The 13,246-nt window shown below is 43.7% G+C and overlaps 1 protein-coding gene and 1 pseudogene across 1 annotated transcript in view; both read right to left on the reverse strand.

The window, feature by feature from the left end:
- LOC111538767 overlaps window positions 1–3,512 on the reverse strand; it is a 5,032-nt pseudogene extending 1,520 nt beyond the window's left edge.
- Window positions 1–12,544, reverse strand: part of CDK17 (cyclin dependent kinase 17) — a 118,509-nt gene extending 105,965 nt beyond the window's left edge. The window contains exon 1 of the mRNA XM_023231310.3: window positions 12,033–12,544. The gene's annotated coding sequence lies outside the window, so the exon portion shown is untranslated. The remainder of the gene's footprint in view (window positions 1–12,032) is intronic.
- Window positions 12,545–13,246: the final 702 nt, after the last annotated feature.

The raw sequence follows: 13,246 nt of genomic DNA on the forward strand, positions 1-13,246 counted from the left end.
AAAAAAAAAAAAAAAAAAAAAAAAGCCGGGCGCGGTGGCTCAAGCCTGTAATCCCAGCACTTTGGGAGGCCGAGACGGGCGGATCATGAGGTCAGGAGTTCGAGACCATCCTGGCTAACACGGTGAAACCCCGTCTCTACTAAAAAATACAAAAAGCTAGCCGGGCGAGGTGGCTGGCGCCTGTAGTCCCAGCTACTCAGGAGGCTGAGGCAGGAGAATGGCATAAACCCGGGAGACGGAGCTTGCAGTGAGCTGAGATCCGGCCACTGCACTCCAGCTCGGGCGACAGAGCGAGACTCCGTCTCAAAAACAAAAACAAGAAAAACTCTAGAGTCACATACAAGAGTCACTAACAAGGAAAGCAAATACTGTCTAGACTATTGAGATGTCAAGTAAATGATAAAGCACAGGCCTAAAGAAGTGAAACAGAACAGGCAAAATGGTTCAAAGAAATATTTGGTTGGCCCTAAGGAAAGCTTATAGATATGCTTACAAAAGATTATGACCTATTTATTCCTAATGATCATTAGACTAGAAACAACAATGCACATCTTAGTCTAATGGTATGTCTATATGTGACACCTCCACCCCCAAACATACAAGAAGGATGCAACACACACCCATTAATAATGCAAACCCACAGCTACAGTTACGCTCAAATCTAGTGGGAGTAGAGGCATGTAAGAAAATCTGGGAAATATGCAAAGTTCAAAAAGCCAGAGATGATTCTGATTCAACTGTCCTTGTGAATCACTGATTTAGACATTCCTCCAACATGAAGCAATGGATTAAACAATTTTATTACCACTACCAATAATTCCTAAACAGAGTCATAGCAAAAATAATCAATGTTTTACACGCTGTGTTGGGCTGTTCTTACACTGCTATAAAGGAATCCCTGAGACTGGGTAATTTATAAAGAAAAGAGGTTTAATTGCCTCATGGTTCTGCAGGCTGTACAAGCATAATGCCAACATCTACTTGGCATCAGGGGAGGCCTCGGGAAGCTTTTACTCATGGTGCAAAACCAAGTGGGAGCAGGCACGTCACATGGTGAGAGCATGAACAAGAGAGGGCAGAGAAGAAGCTACAAACTTTAAAACAACTGGATCTCACATGAACTCATCACCAAGAGGATGGTGCTAAGCCATTCATGAGGGATCTGCCCCTTGAACCAAACACCTCCCACCACCAGGCCCCACTTTTTTTTTTTTTTTTTGAGACAGAGTCTCGCTCCGTTGCCCAGGATGCAATGCAGAGGCACAATCGTGAGTCACTGTAACCTTCACCTCCCGAGTTCAAGTGATCCTTTTGCCTCAGTCTCCCTAGTAGCTGGGACTACAGGTGCACGCCACCACACCCGACTAATTTTTGTATTTTTAGTAGAGACAGGGTTTCACCATGTTGGCCAAGCTGGTCTCGAACTTCTGACCTCAGGTGATCCACCCATCTCGGCCTCCAAAAATGCTGGGATTACCGACATGAGCCACTGAGCCTGCCTAAGTCCCACTTCTAACAATGGGGATTACTTTTCAACATGACATTTGGAGGGGACATCCAAACTATATCACATGCATTATTTCATTTAATTCCCATAACCCTATCAAGTAGGTTCTGTTACTTCCTCATCTTTAAGAAGAAACTGACCTTCAAGAGCTTTTTTTTTGTTTTGAGGGTTTTCTTGTTTTGTTTTGAGACAGGTTCTCAGTCTTTCACTCAGTCTGCTGGGCAGTGGCATGATCACAGCTCACTGCAACTTCGACCTACCAGACTCAAGAGAGCCTTCTGCCTCAGCCTCCTGGGTAGCTGTAACTACAGGCATGTGCCATCATGCTCAACTAATTTTTTTTTAATATTTTTGTAGGCATGGGGTCTCCCTATGTTGCCCAGGCTGGCCTCAAACTCCTAGGCTCAAGTGATCCTCCCCAGTCTGCCTTCCTAAATGCAGGGATTACAGGCATGAGCCACCTTGCCCAGCCAGGTGTTAAAGTAATGAGCTTATAGTAATATGGTTATTATCAGTTATTACTGAAGTAGTCTTTATGAAAAGAAAATTGAAAACATATAACCAATTCTAAACTTTATACAATAGAAACCTAAGTTGCACATCTTTTCCAAAAAATTGTACCTGAAATAAATGTTTCAACCATTTTATAGCTTAGAAGAAAAGGGATCAGAGCAAAATGGAAACGTAAATGATATCTGGAGAAGGGAGGGATCAACAAAAAAATATCCAAGCTTACCAACTTATAGGCAAAAATTATTGCAAAACAGAACACCCCAATGGTTGCCGAAATGAAAAATGTTGGTTAATAAACCATGATCTCAAAAGCTTAATATAAAAAGTGTTTTAAGAAGACTACGTAAGTTGAGGAATTTAAAAAGGCACTGACTCCCACAAATTATGAAAATTCATTTGAAATGTCACACTTCAAACAACATGTTACCAAGCCATAATCCCAAACTAATGTTTAAAATAAATCTATTACTTATAACACACCTACTATAGAAGAGGTTTTTTTTGTTTTTTTGTTTTTTTGTTTTGAGATGAAGTCTCACTCTCTCACCAGGCTGGAGTGCAGTGGCAAGATCTTGGCTCACTGCAATTTCTGCCTCCCAGGTTCAAGCAATTCTCCTGCCTCAGCCTCCTGAGTAGCTGGGATTATAGGCATGTGCCACCACACTCAGCTAATTTTTGTATTTTTAGTAGAGATGGGGTTTCGCCATGTTGCCCAGGCTGGTCTTGATCTCCTGACCTCAAGTGATCTGACCACCCTGGCCTCCCAAAATGCTGGGATTACAGGCTTGAGCCACTGCAGCCGGCCCGTTTTTTTCAGTTTAACCACATTTTACTCTTGCTATGTTGACTAATGTTTTCAGACCTTCAGAAATGAGTATTTTCTTTACATACTAACATTATAATTTTATATTTCCATTTTGTCTAAAACACAACAATCTTTGAAGGCCACACCCCTTTTCTCTCCATTTTCACTGTTAGTACAGCTCACATGCAATTAAAAAGTCTCAATAATGCCAACTTTCTGTCCCTAGAAGTTGGCCTACAAACTGCTCTAGATTGCCCTCACACAAATACCACCAAAATTGTATAGCTCCAATATTCGAAACCTAAAAGCTTTTTATTATCTACTGTATCAAAATGTATTCTTGATTGCTTCTAAGCCTACTCTGACCTTAATTTACCAACTTGGTGTTGTTTCTCCTAATTCCATCACTTTATTCAATTTAACAATATGATAATATGGGAAGAAATACAGAAATGAAAAAAACACTCTCTGGAGCACAAAGCCAGCCAAAAGAGGAAGAGACTTGAAAATAATAAATTACAATATAACATATTAAGTGCTACACTATATACAAATACTATATAGCAGAACTACCATAACTCTGAATGGAACAAAGATCACGTTGGAGGAAGCAACATTTGTGCTCAAAAATGAGAATTTCTCTACAAGTGTCATAGCATTGTAATATTAACATACCAGTTTCTTCATCTTTGTATCCTAGCACCTACCATAGTGTCTAGTACAGAGTAGGCAGGTACTTCAGACATGGATGGATGAATGGATGGCAGCAGGGAAAAAAGGATAAAATGATAAGATACACATATCAACATAAAGAAAGAATACGGTTCAATTAAAATGGGACAGAACTGGAGCCAGTGAATCAGATAAGACATTCCAAAATCCTTACGTAAGAAAGTGACACAGGAAAAAATACTTTTTTTTTTTTAAGACGGAATCTCCCTCTGTGGCCCAGGCTGGAGTGCAGTGGCCGGATCTCAGCTCACTGCAAGCTCCGCCTCCCGGGTTCCCACCATTCTCCTGCCTCAGCCTCCCGAGTAGCTGGGACTACAGGCGCCCGTCACCTCGCCCGGCTAGTTTTTTGTATTTTTAGGAGATGGGGTTTCATCATGTTAGCCAGAATGGTCTCGCTCTCCTGACCTCATGATCCGCCCGTCTCGGCCTCCCAAAGTGCTGGGATTACAGGGTTGAGCCACCGCGCCCAGCCAGGAAAAAATAAATTTAAAAGATTTAGGAATTAAAATTAATAGGACTTGGGCCGGGCGCGGTGGCTCAAGCCTGTAATCCCAGCACTTTGGGAGGCCGAGACGGGCGGATCATGAGGTCAGGAAATCGAGACCATCCTGGCTAACACGGTGAAACCCCGTCTCTACTAAAAAATACAAAAAACTAGCCGGGCGATTTGGTGCGCGCCTGTAGTCCCAGCTACTTGGGAGGCTGAGGCAGGAGAATGGCGTAAACCCAGGGGGCAGAGCTTGCAGTGAGCTGAGATCCGGCCACTGCACTCCAGCCTGGGCGCGAGACTCCGTCTCAAAAAAAAAAAATTAACAGGACTTGGTGTGACTAACTGGACTAAGGGGAAATGAGCATAACAGAAAAGCATTAAGAAAGAAGCTGCCAAAGTTTTTGGCTTATGTGACTAGGCTGACAGTGGTACCATTCACTGATATTGGGAATAGAAGTAGGGGATTCGAGTTCAGTTTAGGTAAGTGAGCACACTAAGGCAATATCGAGTAGGAAGCTGGAATGCAACTCAGAAAAAAAGGTCTAGATTAAAATAAAGAGTTGGAGATTATTGCATATGGGTGATAAGAACAAAGCCCTAAATATAGATGAGATTGCCAGAAACACATTTAAAACCTGGAAAGAATGCCGTGGACAGAACACTCAGACAACCAACATTGTTGTTATTTTATATGTTACAATATTGTCGCATTAAATTATATTGTTACAACACAGATAATGGCTACTACAATATTGAGGACATAACAAATGCTTTAAAAATACTTACCAACTGCACATCTGAATTGCAAAATTAAATTTATTAACTCAAATTGAGCCATAAAGGACCACTTCTTAAAACTAATTTAAGGCCAGGAGCAGTGGCTCACACCTTTAATCCCAGCACTTTGGGAAGCCTAGGCGGATGGATCACGAGGTCAGGAGTTCAAGACCAGCCTGGCCAAGACAGTGAAACCCCATCTCTACTAAAAACTACAAAAATTAGCAGGGCATAGTGGCAGACACCTGTAATTCCAGTTACTTGAGAGGCTGAAGCAGGCAGAATCTCTTGAACCCAGGAGGCGGAGGTTGCAGTGAGCCAAGATCGCGCCATTGTACACCAGCCTAGGTGACAAGTGAGACTCCGTCTCAAAAAAAAAAAAAAAAAACTAATTAAATAGGTCAGATTCAAAGGGCTGAAGTCTGACTAAGGAATCCAATTTTACTTCAGAATCAGTGAAAAATCTGGGCACAGTGGCTCACACTTGTAATTCCAGCACTTTGGGAGGCTGAGGCAGGCGGACTGCTTGAGCCCAGGAGTTCAAGAACAGCTTGGGCAACATGGTAAAACCCCATCTCTACTAAAAATACAAAATTTAGCCAGGACTGGTGGCGCTGAACCTGTAGTCCCAGCTACTGGGGAGGCTGAGGTGGGAGGACGACTGGAGCCCCAGAGGTCAAGGCTACAGGAAGCAGCGATCACACCACTGCAATCAACCTGGGTGGCAGAGTGAGGCCCTGTATCGTTTTGTTTTTTTTTTTTTTTTCCACTGTATCAGTCCATTCTTTTTTTTCTTTTTTTTTTATTTTTATTTTTTTTATTATACTTTAAGTTCTAGGGTACATGTGCATAACGTGCAGGTTTGTTACATATGTATACTTGTGCCATGTTGGTGTGCTGCACCCACCAACTCGTCAGCACCCATCAATTCATCATTTATATCAGGTATAACTCCCCAATGCAATCCCTCCCAAGACCCTGTATCTTAACAAACACAGACACACACATTCTCAATGAAAAGCTTCTTTTTCCATGAGAAATAACATTACAAGTCAATAATATAAAATACTAAAATCTAAAGTTGTTATACTTCAAAAAATTTTTATTTTAAATAATACTAAAAAATACATATTAACTAATTTAAAGAAGAGCGAGTCTAAATTTGGAGTGATATGGGCTTCAATACTGTCAGTTGATAACTTCTTGCAAGTACAGACTGGGTGCAGTGGCTCATGCCTGTAATCCCAGCGCTTTGGGAGGCCAAGGAAGGCAGATTATGAGGTCAGGAGTTCAAGACCAGCCTGGTCAACATGGTGAAACAACATCTCTACTAAAAACAAAAATTAGCTGGGCGTGGTGGTGCATGCCTATAATCCCAGCCACTCGGGAGGCTGAGGCAGGAGAATAGCTTGAACCCAGGAGGCGGAGGTTGCAGTGAGCCGAGATTGCGCCACTGCACTCCAGCCTGGGCAATACAGTGAGACTCTGTCTCCAAAAAAAAAAAAAAAAAAAATTCTCACAAGTATTATTATCAACTTTTACCAACTTTGTTTACATTATTGAATATTAACACATATTAATAACAAACATTACCCACCAATTATAAGAATAGTAGGATTAAATATGACTCGAGAAGGCCAAAGTTAGTAACGAAAGTAGAATACAAGGAAAGAAATTATCTTTGGGTCCTTTTCCCTTGTTTACAAACATGTACACAAAATTTTGAGTATTCTTGAACATACTTACACTAACAAATGCATAAAAAGGAACAAAATTGTGCTATTAAAAGGTAGACAAGCACAGGCACGGTATCCTACACCTATAATCCCAGCACCTTGGGAGACTGAGGTGCGTGGGTCACCTGAGGTCAGCGGTTCGAGACCAGCCAGGTCAACATGGTGAAAACCCATCTCTACTAAAAATACAAAAATTAGCTGGACGTGGTGGCTCACACCACCTGTGGTCCCAGCTACTTCAGAGGCTGAGGCACAAGAATAGCTTGAGATCACGCAACTGCACTTCTGCGCTCCAGCCTGCGCCAACTGAGACTACGTCTCAAAAAAAAAAAAAAAAAGGTAGACGAAGAATATTTATTATTTTATTTTTATTTATTATTTATTCAAAAAATCTATAATTTTATTTCCCCCAAAAACAGCCTTGCTCTGTCGCCAGGCTAGAGTGCAATGGTGCGATCTCAGCTCACCGCAACCTCCGCCTCCCAGGTTCTAGTGATTCTCCTGCCTCACCCTCCCAAGGAGCTGGGATTACAGGCACGTACCACCATGCCCAGCTAATTTTTGTATTCTTAGTAGAGACAGGGTTTCAACATGTTGGCCGGGCTGGTCTGGAACTCTTTACCTTGTGATCCGCCCGCCTTGGCCTCTCAAACTGCTGGGATTACAGGCATGAGCTACCACGCCTGGCCCATATAAATGTTTTAAATCTTTTTAGCATCTTGATTTTTAATTCATTTTGAGCAGCATGTCCTACCTTACCTATTTTATATACTGCAATCTTTTAATGTAGTAAAACCAGTTCAATGTACTTTAATTCTTATTTTGATGAGCTTTTCTAATTTCTCACTCCCTGTTTATAAAGTGCAGACAGTAACACTGACTTTTTAACATCTTATCCTCATGGAGACAGCGTAGAGTAGTGGTCTGAATGCCTAAACCAGAATGTCAATGGTCGGTCCCTGGAAACAATGACTTAACCTAAAGTCTTTGTTTCTTCGTTTGAAAACAGGCAGAATACCTATATGAAGCACTTATTCTGAGGATTTCACAAAATAATACCTGGCATAGTGCCTAGCAGAACTAATTAATTAACGTTAATTTCTTTCACAAAGTTTATGTTATGGACTGAAGATCTGTATACCCCCAAAATTCACATGTTGAAGTCCAAACCTCCCAGTGTGATGGCTATTAGAGGTGGGCCTTTGGGAATTAATTAGGTTTAGATTAGGTCCTAACAGTGAGACCCTCTCATGTCGGGATTTGTGCCCTTTTAAGTAGAAAAGAAAAAGACATTCTCACCTCTCCCTCCCCTCCCTCCTCCTATCTCCCTCCCACTTCACCTGCAAGCAGGGAGGAAAGGCCTTAAGAGTGCCCAGGGAGAAGACAGCTGAGAGGGCAGGTGCTTCCCTAATTTCAGACTTCCAGCCCCGGACCTGTGAGAAAATATGTCTGTGTTTTCAGCCACCTCAATATACGGTATTTTGTTATAGTAGACCGAGTAAACTAAGGCGATATCAAAAAATATTTTCAAAAGGAGACTTTGGAGAGCAAGATAATTTTCACCTCATCCCAATATGCCACAGATCTGTAAATCTACATCCTCAAACAGTATTCAGTATTGCAGGTTACTGCAGAACATGATAACATTATTTATTAGATTTACTGGTAGATGTCTATTGATTTTCCATGTTGACCAACAGGGAGAAGAAGACAGGCTAGGAACAATAAACTACACTCAGGTATATTCAATACACTTTTCTGGCCCTTGGTTATTTCTCTTGCCAGGTCAATATTTCGCAGATATCAAAAGTAACCACCAACTAACTATACTGGAAGCAAAATAATGACAAAGAATCCACTGATGACAATATAAACTCTTAAAAGCCAGTCTAACTGGTCCTCTCCCCATCAGTTCAAAGAAATTGCCAACATTGTAGACTGAATGCTAGTGAACTACACTAGGTTCGCTATTACAGGCAGTTTTTTCACTTCAAAAATGCTACATAAAGCACATTTTTAAGTGCCATAAACCTATTGTTTATCTTCTGTATTTAAAATGCAAAATACCATAATCACTTTACGAAATACACTTTAAATGCTGATTTCCTATTTAAAAGTTTAGGCAAAAATTATACATTCAAAATTCAAAAGAACCTAAAACTATTCATCCTTCCCATGTATGAAAACAGACCATTTTTTAAATAGGTAAAATTCCCTAGAGAATATAATTTTTACAACATAGCAATAAAGTAATTATCCATCCTGAAAGTCTAAAACAAACCAAACAAACAAACAATACAAAGAACATCCTGGAAATCTTAATGCCATGTAAAAGAATGCCAGCCCATGACGGTAAAATTTTCTAAAGACTAGGAAACATCAATAAAGATTCAAAATGTAATGCCTTATAAATATTCAACATTAGTAGACAATAACAAATAAAATCATAGAGTAAAAATTTTTGTGTTCACGGATAACTGTTATAATATTAAGGGACATCGTCATTTCCACTTTTGAATAGCTACCTCAGTTGCCATTACAGCTTCCATTGTTCACAATAAAATAGTTGCATTGTTTTTCAGTGAAAGGAAAGAAGGAAAATATTGCTGAAAATAAAGAGAAAAACAAGTCTTGACAAAGCAAACAAAATGATTTTATACGCCATCTCGTTCCACCATAATTGTAGGACTGAACTAGTATCCAAAAACTAAATATTTCAACAAACATATGCATTAAAATCTGTGCTTAGTCAACACAGCTATCCTGTGCTACAGGGCAAATAAAATTTTAATTTTCTATTTTTTTTTTTTAATAAAAGCAGTGACTTATTAGAAAGAGACTACTGGTATAGGAAGCTACAGTGGGGATCAATTCCTCCAATTTCACGTGTCCTTACTATATATGTATCTCTTTTTGTTTTTTCATTCTGGTAACCAGAGTACATATGACAGGCTGCATTATTGCAAATACCTAACACTGAAAGTTACTTTCGGGCCTGAATCGAAGGATGAGATGACACATTTTATGGAAGCTTCTTTTAGTACAGCAATAGGCAAATTATGGTATTAACAAGACTTTAATTCTACATTTACATTTTTTTTCTCATTGTAAACATAATGTGAAACTTGTAAAACACAGGAAAAAAATGTTTAATCACCAATAAATCCCACCATTCGGAAACCCTGCTACTTTTTGGTAGATTTCCATCCAGTGACACTGAAAGTTCAATTTTCTAATTCGATACTGATAAATATGCAGGAAAAAAAAATCAATGTATCCTCAATATTGTCTTTCAATAAATATACATAAAACACTATTAATTATATGACCTGTTAATTTCACAAAAGTCTCTAAAATGTTTTAAGTGGCAGGGGGGGTGCGGTAGGGAGTCCCACAATTCAGACACTAGTCCTGAAACTGAAATCTCTTCCACAATGTTTATATGTCAACTCTTTAATGGCAGTGAGCAGCAAGCTATGACTGTTCGTTCAGTGATATTAACATTAACGTCTCTACATCAAACAGGCATTGCTTTTATTTTCTTTCCATGTATACCTCAATAGCGTTTTATTTTCACTGTAAAAATAAATAACCTATATCTGCATAGTAATTTTACATAAGCTTAAATTCAAAGACTCGCGTTTTTTAAGCCAACCAAACTGTTGGTGCTTCTGGCCTATGAGACGGTTTACCAGATAAAGTAACATTCTTTATAGTCCAGCATTCTCATAAAAAAGAATTTAAGGAATATCCCTTAAATATAGTCACATTATCTTTTGTTCCAACTCACTGTTTATGGAAGCATGCAGATGTCAGAGTTGCAAAAACTGAAATGACTTCATTAACAAAGCAACACCCCAACGTTTAATAAATGTCAAATCCTCACACTCAAAAAAAAAAAAAATGAAACAAAACCAATTATATTACCACTAGCAAATTTTTTCCCTTAAAATTTAGTTTAGTCTTATTTCTAGTTTCAAGGGAAGCTTTGTCTACTCAAGGTATCAAATGTCTTCAAATCCCATTCATTTTCTTCTGCCCAAGAGTTAAGAAAGTCTAAAACAGAGTAAGTCAGATTTGTTACTGGGATCTTCTCACACTTGCCTTTTAAAAGAAATCTTCCCACAAAGACTCAAAAAAGAAACAGCAAAGTTTGGGGAAAGAATTGTCTGTCTTTAGGTCAAGCATTTCCTGGTAAGTGACTGAAGGTCTGGCTGCCTGGAATACACGTTGCTGACCCTAGGAATGACCAAGTCTCAAAACAAAATTTGCCTCTTCTGTATCTTGAAAGTGACCTGTTAGGACCTGATATTAATTTGACGAAGAAGTGATAGAACATGACCAACGAGGTGTCTTTGGTGGACATATTCATATAAAGAAGGCGAGAGCCACAGATTTCAGATAAATGCTTTTTGTCACTTTTGCAAAAGAAAAGCTAATTGTTAACGGCCATGTGACATTATAGATCCCAGAAAAGGAAAGGGTGGGAGGAAGAAAGAGGAGTTCAAGGCAGTTCAGGGTCAGAACAAGCTCAGGCATCCTGTCATTAACAAACGTTTCCCAAGCTGAAAGCAAAATACGGCTTACCCGAAAAGGCGTGGGTGAAAAGTAGGGGGAGAATGAGGGGAAAACCACAGGAGACTCAATGTGGCAGTGTGGGGGTGATAGGATGGAGGGAATCTGGAGCTATCCAGCTGAGTTGGGGAGCAAAAGCACCGCGCACAAAAATGCTGAGAAAAGCAACTGCGACGGAGACGACAGCACGAGGCACCCTCCTCCTCCCATTTTTCCCTCCCCACCGTTTTGCTGGGTTTCCCACATTCCCTCTACCTCCGCTCCGGACCAACACTCCGGGGTGTGACCCGCCGGCAGGAGGCTGCCCTGATCTTTGTCTCTGCCCGCTCCCCACGCGCGGGCTCCTCCTCCTCCTCCGCACTCCCCACCCGCGCACAGCCCCGGCGTCTCCAAGAAGCTGCAGGCGCCGCGACCGCCGCCTCCTCGCCCACCTCCCGCGGACCCGCGCCCCTTCCTTCCCCTCCCGGGCAGCGTCGCCCGCGCCTCCAGCTCCACCCCCGCAAAGGGGACCTTTGTGTCTCGGGGGACTTTCTGCCTCTTTCCCGTCCTCCGCCTCGCTGGGAGACCGGCCTCCCCCGCAGACCAAAGCTGCAGCGAGCACCGGAGGCGGCGACGTCTGTATCTGTCGGCGCCTGCCGAGAAGCAGCTCGCAGACACTCACACCCCACCCGAGCCCCGGAAATCCCCGGGCGACCCAGGGTCCTCGCTGGACACCAGGGGTGACAGGCGCACGCTAGCCCCCCGCGCCGCGCCTCCTCGCTCAACTTCCCGGCCGGGCCTGAGCCTCCCGCGCCCCCAGCAGCTCCCGCCCCCGCCTCTGTCCCACGCAGCCTCCCGGCCCCGGGGCCGACCCGACACCAGGGGAAAGCGCTGCGCGGCCGCCGGCCGCCAACTCACCAGCAAGAGCGAGGACCGCGAGTCCCGAGGCGAGGCGAAGAGACGCACAGGGGAAAGCTACTCCGCGGACGCCCGCGGCGACCGGATGCAGGTCCGGGTCCCAGCGGCCGGCAGACGTGAGGCGCCTCCGAGCGCAGGCCTCCGCCGCCACAGCCGCCTTCCGGATCTCGCCGCGGGTCCGGAGCCTCGGGAGGGGCCGCGGGTGTCTCACGCGTTGCCAAGTCCCCCGGTCAACATGGCTCCCGTGCCGACGAGCCGCGCGGACGGCCCACTAATCCCTTCGGAGCAGCCGGGCGCTAGCGGGGCGGGCGCCGACGGCGGGCTGAGGTGGTCCGGCCGGGCGCTGGCTCCTTCTTCTCCGCGGCTCTGCGGCGGCCCGCGGGGAGCTCAGGAGACTGCAGGCGGCCGCGTTCGCTCCCTGCGTGTGCGTCGCTTTCGCACTCGGCGGCTGCGGATTGACGCCTCCGCCTGTTCCCCGGAGGAGAGCGAGCGCAAGAGAAAAAAGACTTTTATTGAAACGATCCAACCAGCGGCGGCGGAGAAAAGCGACCGGCCGCGGGAGCTTACCCCACCCCCGCCTGAGCGGCTCGCCGGGTGCAGCGCGACCCCTGCCGGCGGCGGCGGCGGAGGCGAGGACGGGGCCGACGGCGGGGGGAGGGGCCTGCAGAGCGGGGCGGGAGTCCCCGGGAAACTCCCGGCTCCTAAATGCGGGGATAGGGGGAACCGCGGGAGGGGGCCAGGGGACCCCACCGGAATAGTGCCTGTCCGCAGCGACTGGGGGAGAAATTATGTGGATAATTCAGCCCCTCCAACTTCCCCCCTGCCCCTCGACTTCCCCCTGCCAAACCAAAACTCGTGCTTCTGTTATACAAGTAATTATTGTACAAGGTGTGTCCACGCCACGGTTCTCCACTGGCTTTCTAGAGAGTCCATGTTAAAGGACCCACACTGAAAGATGTTGATGGCTGCAACTTTTCTCCTTTGTTGTATGTGGGTACATGGGTACTAGTGCCGCAGTCTTTCACACACACCGCATCTATTCATTTAAACTACAGTACAGTGTTTTGTATATATTATCATGTGCCCGGCAATATGCTGAGTCCTGTAAGGACGGAGAGTCTAGCTGGGATGAAAGATGATTAACAGCTATCATAAAAATCTGAACGTCATCAGCGGAGAAATACAAGGTGCTATGAAAACAGAAAGGACTACTG

Source organism: Piliocolobus tephrosceles, chromosome 10 (assembly GCF_002776525.5).
Source record: "Piliocolobus tephrosceles isolate RC106 chromosome 10, ASM277652v3, whole genome shotgun sequence".
Classification (NCBI taxonomy): Eukaryota; Metazoa; Chordata; class Mammalia; order Primates; family Cercopithecidae; genus Piliocolobus; species Piliocolobus tephrosceles.